General features: G+C 35.0%; 1 protein-coding gene across 1 annotated transcript in view; it reads right to left on the bottom strand.

Annotated features, from left to right (window-relative positions):
- Window positions 1-11,685, bottom strand: part of pycr3 (pyrroline-5-carboxylate reductase 3) — a 547,472-nt gene that overhangs the window by 8,795 nt on the left and 526,992 nt on the right. The window lies entirely within an intron of this gene.

Genomic DNA, 11,685 nt, shown 5'->3' with positions numbered 1-11,685 from the left:
TATGACTAAAGCAAAGTAGTAATGGCTAGATATCATTAAACCTTGCCTTAAAAAGTAAAAATAATAATAATATTGACAAAAAATAATATATATATATATATACATACATACATATATATATATATATAAATATAAATAAATATATATATAAATATATATATAAATATATATAAATAGTATGTATGTATGTGTGTGTGTATATATGCTTTAACAGACTCACTGCAAATTATCAAAAATAAAACGCTTGATTGCAGTTGTTGCATGTTGTATTTATTAGGATTATGAGATTTATACTGTACATCGGTATGTATATATGTATATACACTCACCGGCCACTTTATTAGGTACACCTGTCCAACTGCTTATTAACGCAAATTTTAGCCAATCACATGGCAGCAGCTCACTGCATTTAGGCATGTAGACATGGTCAAGAGGATCTGCTGCAGTGTGAAGCGAGCATCAGAATGGGGAAGAAAGGGGATTTAAGTGACTGTGAACGTGGCATGGTTGTTGCTGCCAGACGGGCTGCTCTGAGTATTTCAGAAACTGCTGATCTACTGGGATTTTCACGCACAACCATCTTTAGAGTTTACAGAGAATGGTCCGACAAAGAGGAAATATCCAGTGAGCGGCAGTTCTGTGGGCGCAAATGCCTTGATGATGAGGTCAGAGGTCAGAGGAGAATGGCCAGACTGGTTCCAGCTGATAGAAAGGCAACAGTAACTCAAATAAGCACTCGTTACAACCGAGCTCTGCAGAAGAGCATCTCTGAACACACAACACGTCCAACCTTGAGGCGGATGGGCTACAGCAGCAGAAGACCACACCGGGTGACACTCCTGTCAGCTAAGAACAGGAAACTGAGGCTACAATTCACACAGGCTCACCAAAACTGGACAATAGAAGATTGGAGAAACGTTGCCTGCTCTGATGAGTCTCCATTTCTGCTGACACATTCAGATGCTCGGCTCACAATTTGGCTTCAACAACATGAAAGCATGGATCATCCTGCCTTGTGTCAGCGGTTCAGGCTGGTGGTGGTGGTGTAATGGTGTGGGGGAGATTTTCTTGGCACACTTTGGGTTCATTAGTACCAATTGAGCATGGTGTCAACGCCACAGCCTACCTGAGTATTGCTGCTGACCATGTCCATCCCTTTATGAGCACAGTGTCTCCATCTTCTGATGGCTACTTCCATAAAGCGTGAATCATCTCAGACTGGTTTCTTGAACATGACAATGAGTTCACTGTACTCAAATGGCCTCCACAGTCACCAGAGCTCAATCCAATAGAGCAGCTTTGGGATGTGGTGGAACGGGAGATTGGCATCATGGATGTGCAAATCTGCAGCAACTGTGTGATGCTATCATGTCAATATGGAGCAAAATCTCTGAGGAATATTTCCAGTATCTTGTTAAATCTCTGCCACGAGTGATTAAGGCAGCTCTGAAGGTAATAGGGAGTCCAACACATTACTAGTAAGGTGTACCTATTAAAGTGGCCGGTGAGTGTATATAGTCTGTAACAGACTCACTGCAAGTTATGGAAAATCAAATGCTTGATTGCAGTTGTAGCATGTTGCAGTTAATTAATTTAATAGGGCACTCACTTTTTCACACAGGGCTATGTAGTGGTTAATTGGCTTTATTTTGCCTCAGTAATAAAAACCTTCATTTCAAAATGCAGCAAATATAAAAATGAGTAAGGGGGCTAACACTTTAACACACCACTGCGTGTGCATTTTTATTATAATGAATTTATTAAACCAGTCACAACAATGCAGAGATGGCAAGAGAACACACATCCTTTACCTACTGTAAGTAGAAGTACAGAGACTCATGATTGAAATGAGTCTGGAAAAAGTAAATGCACTGACTACACTTTTATATTAAGTAAAAGTAAAGAAGTACGGCCTTAAAAATGTACAAAAGTAAAAAGTATTAGTTTCAACCACAGTCCAAACATATGCGGTATAGGTGAATAATAGGTACTAATACTAAATTGGCAGTAGTGTAGTGTGAGTGTTTGAATGGGAGTGTGTATGGGTGTTTCCCAGACTTTTTATTATAATTAATTAATTAAACCAGTGACAATAATGCAATGAATAGCATTAAATTGCACTCCCTGTAAAGCAATATCACTATAAAAACACTACTGAAGTCCACTCCTGCACACACAAATACACATCAATGATTAAAATGTAGTTAATGTTTCATGATATAGCTTTAACTATTGTTTTCCCCGAATATTTGGTGATTTTAAATGTAAAGTGGGATTATTTTTGCACTGTGATGTAGTGTGATGGCGATATGGAGACTCATATTTGCAGGTTTCACTGTACTTGACTGGATGCATGTTTCCGTTGACGGCTATTATTAATGTGTATATGATATGATTATTGCTCAGTGTCATGAATTCCCCTCGGTGTTGAATGACGGGGCAGTTTTTGTGCACCTGTGGCTGTTTAAACTTCTTGTGTTATGACTGGACCACAGTGGCGGTCCTCTGGGACTATCATTACTCAGCACACACACACACACACACACACACACACACAGAAATGATTTTTTGTTTATGTGGAAATGCATTAATCAGTAAATTCCCCTACAATCTGAATTGAACAAAGATTTTTATATGCTTTATTTTTGTATTGCATTAAACACATATATAGTAAAAAAATGCACACTTGATTTTAAATGTATACAAATTAATTAATTTATTCATTTAATATTGAACCTATTTGTTTGATCAATTTAATTTATTAAATTAATTATTAATGAATATAACAATTATTTTAATGTCATTAATCTGTTAATTAAGGTATTTTAATTAATTTATTATGCTGTTTTTTGCATTGCATTATAACGTGAATTGCAAAAATATGCACAATTTACCATTTATTCCAGTTAATAATTCATTAGTTATTTAATGTAATATGAATTAATTTAATATTTAATTTGTTTAAATAATTTCATTGATTTATGAGTTACATTTATTTTAATATATATTTTTATGCTGTATTTTTGCCTTGCAAAATTATTTTACAAAATATTCAAAATGTGTTTTACATTTATTTAAATTAGTTAATTTATTCATTTGATATTGAATTTATTTTATTTATTTATAAAATGTATTAAAAATTTATTAAATATTAAATAAATGTATTTTAATAATTTTTATTCTGTATTTATGCATTGCATTGTAACATGCCTTGCAAAAATATATTACAAAAAATACACTTTACTGTTTATTCAAATTAATTTATTTATTCGTTTAATATTTAATTTATTTATGTAGTGAATTATTAATCAAGTTAAAATTTCTGTTTAATTACTTTTAATTTATTTATTGATTACATTTATTTTAATACATTTCTCATGCTCATTTATGCACAATTAACATTTATTTAAAAATGATTTAATTTCTAATTAATTTTAATTTAAATAATTTATTTAATGTTTTATTAAATAATTTAATATTTAATTTCATTGATCTACTAATTAAATGTATTTTTATTTATTATGCTGTATATTTGCATTGCATTATAACATGCATTGCAAAACTGCATAATTTAATTTACATTTATTCAAATCAATTTATTGATTAATAATTAAATTTATTTTAATTAATTAATTAATTATTTTTTTTCATTTTGAATTAATTTTATTTAATTTTATTGATTTATTGAGTACATTTATTTAAATGAATTAAATATTTAATTAGTTGTTTTTTAATTCATTAATTCAAATTTGTATTAATTATTTTACTGTTTTTTTATTTGAAATTTTATTAAAATTAATTACATTTTTATTTGAATTTCTTTATTTTTCTACATTTATTATTAATTAATTTTATATTTAATTAAATATTACATTTGAATTTTTACAATTTATTTAAAATTTTATACTGTGACTAAATAACGAATCACGTGTATTAGCATCTCATCTTACATATTACTGTGGTGTTATAATGCAATAAAAATATTGTACTTTTAATTATGACATGCATGAGTTTATTTTAATGCACACTTTAAAAGCATGTGTATGTGGATAATGTATACATAATGCATTTAATTTAAACTTTTAAAAAGCATCACATACACTATTGATTTAAATTAAATGTACACTTTAAAATCATACCACATATGTTTGAATAATTAAATGCACTAAATATATATTAACTAAAGCTTAGGCATCAAACGCATAATGTGCACTATGCATTAATTCTGTGCTTGTCAGTTAAATTCTTGTATTTTGCTGTATTTGATGCGTGTCGTGACTCAGAATGCAAACTCATTTTCCCAGAAATCTGTTGCGTTTTGCGGTCGGATATTCAAACCGATCCCGTCGTGTGTAAAAACAGCACCTGCTGAACTCAACTTTACTCAGCAAAACTGACAGATCAGCAGAATAAAAGTCACACACCCTTATTCAACCTGCTGAAATCAATATGCCTTAAATACAGAGAAATAATGCTGAAATAATGAAGAATATTGCAGCATTTAACATGCTGTGGTTTGTTTAGAAGTTATTTTTCTCATATGATGAATAACAATAATAGAGTTACTCATTAGAGGAGCAAAGCATACAAACATCTCACACACACACACACTATTCATTTAATACACTTTCTTTTTTTCATCATGTCAAATGTTTTTAATCGATTTAAATCAGTTAAATCATTAAATTTGCTGATAATATACATAAAATACGTATTTCACCCTTAATTATGTGACCAAATATTATATACACTCGTTACGGCCACTTTATTAGGTACACCTTACTAGTACCCTGTTGACCCCCTTTTGCCTTCAGAACTGCTTTAATCCTTCATGGCAGAGATTCAACAAGATACTGGAAATATTCCTCAGAGGTTTTGCTCCATATTGACATGATAGCATCACACAGTTGCTGCAGATTTGCACATCCATGATGCCAATCTCCCGTTCCACCACATCCCAAGGCTGCTCTATTGGACTGAGCTCTGGTGACTGTGGAGGCCATTTGAGTACAGTGAACTCATCGTCATGTTCAAGAAACCAGTCTGAGATGATTGAGCTTTATGACATGCTGCGTTATCCTGCTGGAAGTAGCCATTAGAAGATGGAGACACTGTGCTCATAAAGGGATGGACACCACCACCACCAGCCTGAACCGCTGATACAAGGCAGGATGATCCATGCTTTCATGTTGTTGGTCAAATTCTGAGCCGAGCATCTGAATGTGTCAGCAGAAATGGAGACTCATCAGAGCAGGCAACGTTTCTCCAATCTTCTATTGTCCAGTTTTGGTGAGTCTGTGTGAATTGTAGCCTCAGTTTCCTGTTCTTAGCTTACAGGAGCGGCACCCGGTGTGCTCTTCTGCTGCTGTAGCTCATCCGCCTCAAGGTTGGACGTGTTGTGTGTTCAGAGATGCTCTTCTGCAGAGCTCGGTTGTAGCGAGTGCTTATTTGAGTTACTGTTGCCTTTCTATCAGCTGGAACCAGTCTGGCCATTCTCCTCTAGCATCAACAAGGCATTTGCGCCCACAGAACTGCCGCTCGCTGGATATTTCCTCTTTGTCGGAGCATTCTCTGTAAACCCTAGAGATAGTTGTGCGTGAAAATCCCAGTAGATCAGCAGTTTCTGAAATACTCAGAGCAGCCCGTCTGGCAGCAACAACCATGCCACGTTCAAAATCACTTAAATCCCCTTTCTTCCCCATTCTGATGCTCGCTTTGAACTGCAGCAGATCGTCTTGACCATGTCTACATGCTTAAATGCATTGAGCTGCTGCCATGTGATTGGCTGATTAGAATTTTGCGTTAACGAGCAGTTGGTCAGGTGTACCTAATAAAGTGGCCGGTGAGTGTATATATAAATCAAACTATTAAAAAGCATCATGGACACTAAATCAAATGAATGTAACCTAAACGGATTCACTTTAATGCATAAGATACACACATTGCACGAGCAGATTCCTCTTTTCATTCTGACTCTCTCTTGAAGCCACATCTGTGCACACGGCACTCACAGCACTCGAGACAGAAATTGTGTCTTGTCTTGTGAGATTCTCGCACTTTCTTTTCCTCATGTGAAAACAGGGAAAGTTTGATTGAGTTTGTTTGTGGGATCTGAAACACTTTCTTCTTCAGCGTCACCTGATGATCGCCACTTTCACAGCCTGTGTGTTTTCTGAAAGTCTCGGTGTTTTGACTGCACATTTCTCTGCCTGTATTGCTTCAGTTCAATCACATGAGTATTTCTAGTCCTCTCAGCGTACATCAGTCAGCCTGACTACAAATATTACAGTGAATTAGAGATCAGAAATGGCTTAAATTAGTTTAGTTAGTAAAACTAAAACAATGTAGTTGAAACCTGATTAATTTAATTTAGTTAATACAAGAAACTCATGAGTAATGACTTTTTGTCCTTTCCTTTTTAACCCGTTTATAATCCAGCTCTCTCCAGTGCACTCAACCAGGTGAACTTCAACTAGTGCACTTAACTATGTGAACTCTATGGCACTCTATTGCATTTAACCAGGTGAACTCTCACTAGTGAATTTAACCAGTGGAACTCTCACTAATGCACAAACACTAGTGTGCTGCACTTGACTATGTAAATCCTAACTAGTGCACCTTATCAAGTGAGTTCTAACTAGCGCACTTAACAAGGTAACCCTAATAAGTGCATTTAATCAGGTGAACTTTAATCAGGCCACACCTGATCAGGTAAGCTCTAACTAGTACACTTGGCCAGGCCAAATAAGCTTTAACTAGTGTACTTAACCAAATGAACCCTCTGTAGTGCACTTAACTAAATGAACCCTGTCTAGTGCACTTAACCAAATAAATCCCGTCTAGTGCACTTAACCAAATGAACCCTTTCTAGTGTACTTAACCAAATGAACCTTGCCTAGTGCACTTAACCAGGTAAACTCTACGTTGTGCACTAGACAGGTGAACTAATGCATTTAACCCAGTGATGTGCAAAACAAGTAAACAATCAGCAGAATCAAATGAACCAGGTGAACTCTTACTAGTGCACTTATCCAGGTGAACTCTAACCAATGCAATTAACCAAGTTAACTCTTACTAGTGCACATAACTATGTGAACTTTATTGCACTTAATCAGGTGAACTTAAACTAGTGCATTACCAAATGAACTCTAACTAGTGCATTTAACCAGGTGAACTCTCATTAGAGTATTTAACCAGTATAACCCTCACTAGTACTCAAACACCAGTGTGCCACACCTGACCAGGTCAACCTTAACTAGTGCACAAAAACAAGTTAACTCTAACTAGTGCATTAACTATGTGAACTCTTTTGTATTTCGCCAGGCGAACTCTATCTAGTGCACTTAACTACCAGTGTGAAGCACTTAATCAGTGAACTCATACTAGTAAACAATCGGAGGAATCCACTTAACCAGGTGAACTCTCACTAGTGCACTTAATCAGCTGAACTCTTAAGGACTGCATTTAAACCAGGTGAACTCTCTTTAGTGCACTTAATCATCTGAACTCTAACTAGTGCACCTAACCATGCAGGTGATCTCTCACTAGTGCACTTAACTACCAGTGTGAAGCACTTAACCAGTGAACTCATACTAGTAAACAATCGGAGGAATCGAATTAACCAGGTGAACTCTCACTAGTGCACTTCATCAGCTGAACTCTTAAGGACTGCATTTAAACCAGGTGAACTCACTTTAGTGCACTTAATCATCTGAACTCTAACTAGTGCACCTAACCATGCAGGTGATCTCTCACTAGAGCACTTAATCTGGTAAACTTGTACTAGTAAATAATCAGCAGAATCCACTTAAATACTTTAGTTAGTGTTCACATGGTTAAATTCACTAATTAGGGTTACCTAGTTATGTGCACTAGTTAGAGCTCACTCGGTTAGGTGCACTAGATAGGGTTTACCTGGTCAAGTGCTGCACATGGGTGTTTGTGGACCAGTAAGATTTCTCCTGGTTAAATACGTTCGAGTTCACATCACATGGTCAAGTTACTTTACTAGTGAGTTCACCAGATTAAGTGCACTAGTTATTTATCACCTGCATGATTAAATGAACTAGTTAGAGTTTAGCTGGGAAAGTGCAACAGAGTTCACCTAGTTAAGTGTACTAGTTAGAGTTCTACTTGTTAAATATTCTAGTGAGAGTTCACCTGGTTAAGTGGATTCTGCCGACTGTTCACTAGTCTAAATTCAGCAGATGAAGTGCACCAATGAAAGTTCACCTGATTAAATGTACTACTTAAAGTTCACATAGTTAAGTGCACTAGTTAGAGCTCACTTGGTTAGGTGCACTAGATAGGGTTTACCTGGTCAAGTGCTGCACATGGGTGTTTGTGGACCAGTAAGATTTCTCCTGGTTAAATACGTTCGAGTTCACATCACATGGTCAAGTTACTTTACTAGTGAGTTCACCAGATTAAGTGCACTAGTTATTTATCACCTGCATGATTAAATGCACTAGTTAGAGTTTAGCTGGGAAAGTGCAATGGAGTTCACCTAGTTAAGTGTACTAGTTAGAGTTCTACTTGTTAAATATTCTAGTGAGAGTTCACCTGGTTAAGTGGATTCTGCCGACTGTTCACTAGTCTAAATTCAGCAGATGAAGTGCACCAATGAAAGTTCACCTGATTAAATGTACTACTTAAAGTTCACATAGTTAAGTGCACTAGATATAGTTCACTTGGTTTAAATGCATTAGTTAGAGTTGTGTTGATTAAGTGAACTAGTGAGAGTTCACCTGGTTATGTGGATTCTGCTGATTGTTTACTAGTAGGAGTTCACCGGGTTAAGTGCATCATACTGCTGTTTGTGCACTATAGAGGGTTCTACTGGTTAAATACTCTAGTGAGAGTTCACCTGGTTAAATGCCATAAAGTTCACATAGTTAAGTGCACTAGTTTGAGTTAATTTGGATAATGCTCTAGAGTTCACCTAGTTAAGTTCAATCGAGTTCACATAGTTAAGAGTTTGGTTAAGTGCACTAATTAGGGTTGACCTGGTCAAATGTGGCACACTGGGGTTTGTGCACGAGAGAAAGTTATACTTGTTAAATACTCTAGTGAGAGTTCATCTGATTAAGTGCACTAGAGAGCTCATCTGGTCAAGTGTACTTACCTGGTTAAGTGCAGCACATTGGTGTTTGTGCACTAGTGAGAGCTCACCTGGTTAAGTGGGTTCTGCCGATTGTTTACTAGTCTAAATTCACCAGATTAACTGCACCAGTAAGAGTTCACCTGGTTAAACGCATTACTTAGCTCACATAGTTAAGTGCACTAGTTTAGAGTTCACTTGGTTAAATGCACTAGTTAGAGTTGAACCGGTTAGTGAGAGTTCACCTGGTTAAGTTGATTCTGCTGATTGTTTACTAGTATGCATTCACTAAGCAAAATGAATGGTTCACCTGTCTAGTGCACAACTCAGAGTTCACCTGGTTAAATGCACTAGACACGGTTCATTTGGTTAAATGCACTAATTAGAGCTCATCTGGTCAAGTATATTAGTGGCAGACTGTTGTTTGTGCACTACTGAGGTTTCTGCTGGTTAAATACTCTAAGCATTTATTAGAGCTACCTGGTTAAGTGCACTAGTTAGAGCTCCCTTGTTAGGTGCACTAGTTAGGGTTGACTTAATCAAGTGCAGCACACCAGTGATTATGCACCAGTTAAAATTCTGCTGGTTAAATACTCTAGTGAGAGTTCACCTGATTAAAGGCGATAAAATCCTCAAAGTTAAGTGCACTAGTTAGATTTCACTTGGTTAAATGCATTAGTTAGAGTTCACATGGTTAAATTGATTCTGCTGATTGTTTACTAGTATAAATTTACTGGGTTAAGTGCACTAATTAAAAGTTCACCAGGTCAAGTGCACTAGACAAGGTTCATTTGGTTAAGCGCACTAAAGTTCAATAAAGTTCACAGTTAAATGCATCAGATAGAGTACAGATGATTGAGTGCACTAGTGAGAGTTCACCGGGTTAACCAGGTGAACTCTCTCTAATGCACTAAACCATGTAAACTAACTCTAACTAGTGCACATAATCTGGTAAACTCTCTTACTCTTGTAAACACTCTGCAGATTTCAATTAACCAGGTAAACAGTGCACAAAGACCAGTGTGTTGCACTTGACCCGATAAGTGTGCTTGACCAGATGAGCTCTAACTAGTGCACTTATCCAAATGAACCCTGACAAGTGCTCTTAACAAGGTGAACTCTCTCTAATGCATTGAACCCTGTGAACTCTCTATAAACCAGTGTGCACATGACCAGGTCAGGCCTAAGTAGTGCACTAGGCCAGTGTCAGCAGGCCGTGTTGCTATATTTGTGCATGTCTGCCCAGCAACAGCCCTTTGCCCCCCTCTGTCCCCAAATCCAGCACAGCTGCTGCCATATTCTTTCACACAGGCCAAAAACACACACACAGACTTTTCTCATTTGATCTGAAAGAAAAACCGGAAAACCAGAGTTGCTAAAAGAGTTCAACACCTTGTCCCATAAGCAAGAAACAGTAAATGTCCTAATCAAATGTGCAGTGTTAGAGGAAGCCCAGGCTTGTGTACCCGGGACAGATGTTCTCAGAGCTGAGCTTGGGGTGTGGGGCCTCCAGAGCTTCACTAAAAGCAGATCAGAAGATCCAGCACTTAATCAAGAGCATGCAGTGAGTGTGCACCAAAACATGTATTCAGTTAGTTTGTTTGTTTGATTGATTTGTTTGTTGATTTTTGGTTGTTTTATTTTACTTTATTTTTTAATTTTTTAATTGCTTTATTTATTGTAATTTATCATTTTGGTCTGTTTGATTGTTTTATAATTTGTTTATTATTTATTTTGATAGATTTTTTAATTAGTATTTTTGTTTATTTATTTATTCATTATGTATTTATGATTTTTTTGTTTTCATTGATTTTATTTATTTGTTTGTTTTATTTCTTAGTTCATTTTTGGTTTTATTTTATCTTATTATTTATTCATTTATTATTTATTTTGTTTGTATGATTTTGTTTAATTGTTTGTTTGTTTATTTTTGGTTATGTTTTATTTTATTTATTTGTTTTTATTTAGGAGATATAAGGGAATTGAATAAGCTAAATTGGCCGTAGTTGTGTGAATGTAAGCGTGTATGGGTGTTTCCCAGTGATGGGTTGCGGCTGAAAGGGCATCCGCTGCGTAAAAAAACATGCTGGAAAAGTTGGCAGTTCATACCGCTGTGGCAACCCCTGATTAATTAATGGACTAAGCCAAAAAGAAAATGAATGGATGAATTTTTGTTTGATGTTTTATTTATTTTTTTATTATGTATTTATTTTATTTTTTGTTTGTTTATTTTTGCATTTATTATTTTAATTTTTTGTTTTTGTTCGTTAGTTTGATTTTTCTTGCATGTTTTATTTGTTTGTTAATTAAAATATTAATTATTATTTGTTTGTTTGTTTTTATTTATTTATTTATCCATTATTTATTTATTTTATTTTATTTTATTTTGTTTGTTTATGTTTGGTTTCATTATTTTAATTTATTATTTTTGTTTGTTTTGTTTTAATTAAATTTATTTATTATTTATTTAATTGTTTGTATTTGTTTATTTGTCTTTTTATTTATTTGTTTACTTTTGTTTTTATTTATTTTTTATTGTTTTATTTTATTTTATAATTTTTGTTTGTTTGTTTGTTTGTTAGTTT

The sequence above is a fragment of the Danio rerio genome, chromosome 20 (genome assembly GCF_049306965.1).
Source record: "Danio rerio strain Tuebingen ecotype United States chromosome 20, GRCz12tu, whole genome shotgun sequence".
In the NCBI taxonomy this organism is placed as follows: Eukaryota; Metazoa; Chordata; class Actinopteri; order Cypriniformes; family Danionidae; genus Danio; species Danio rerio.
This window is presented reverse-complemented; position numbering and strand designations above follow the sequence as displayed.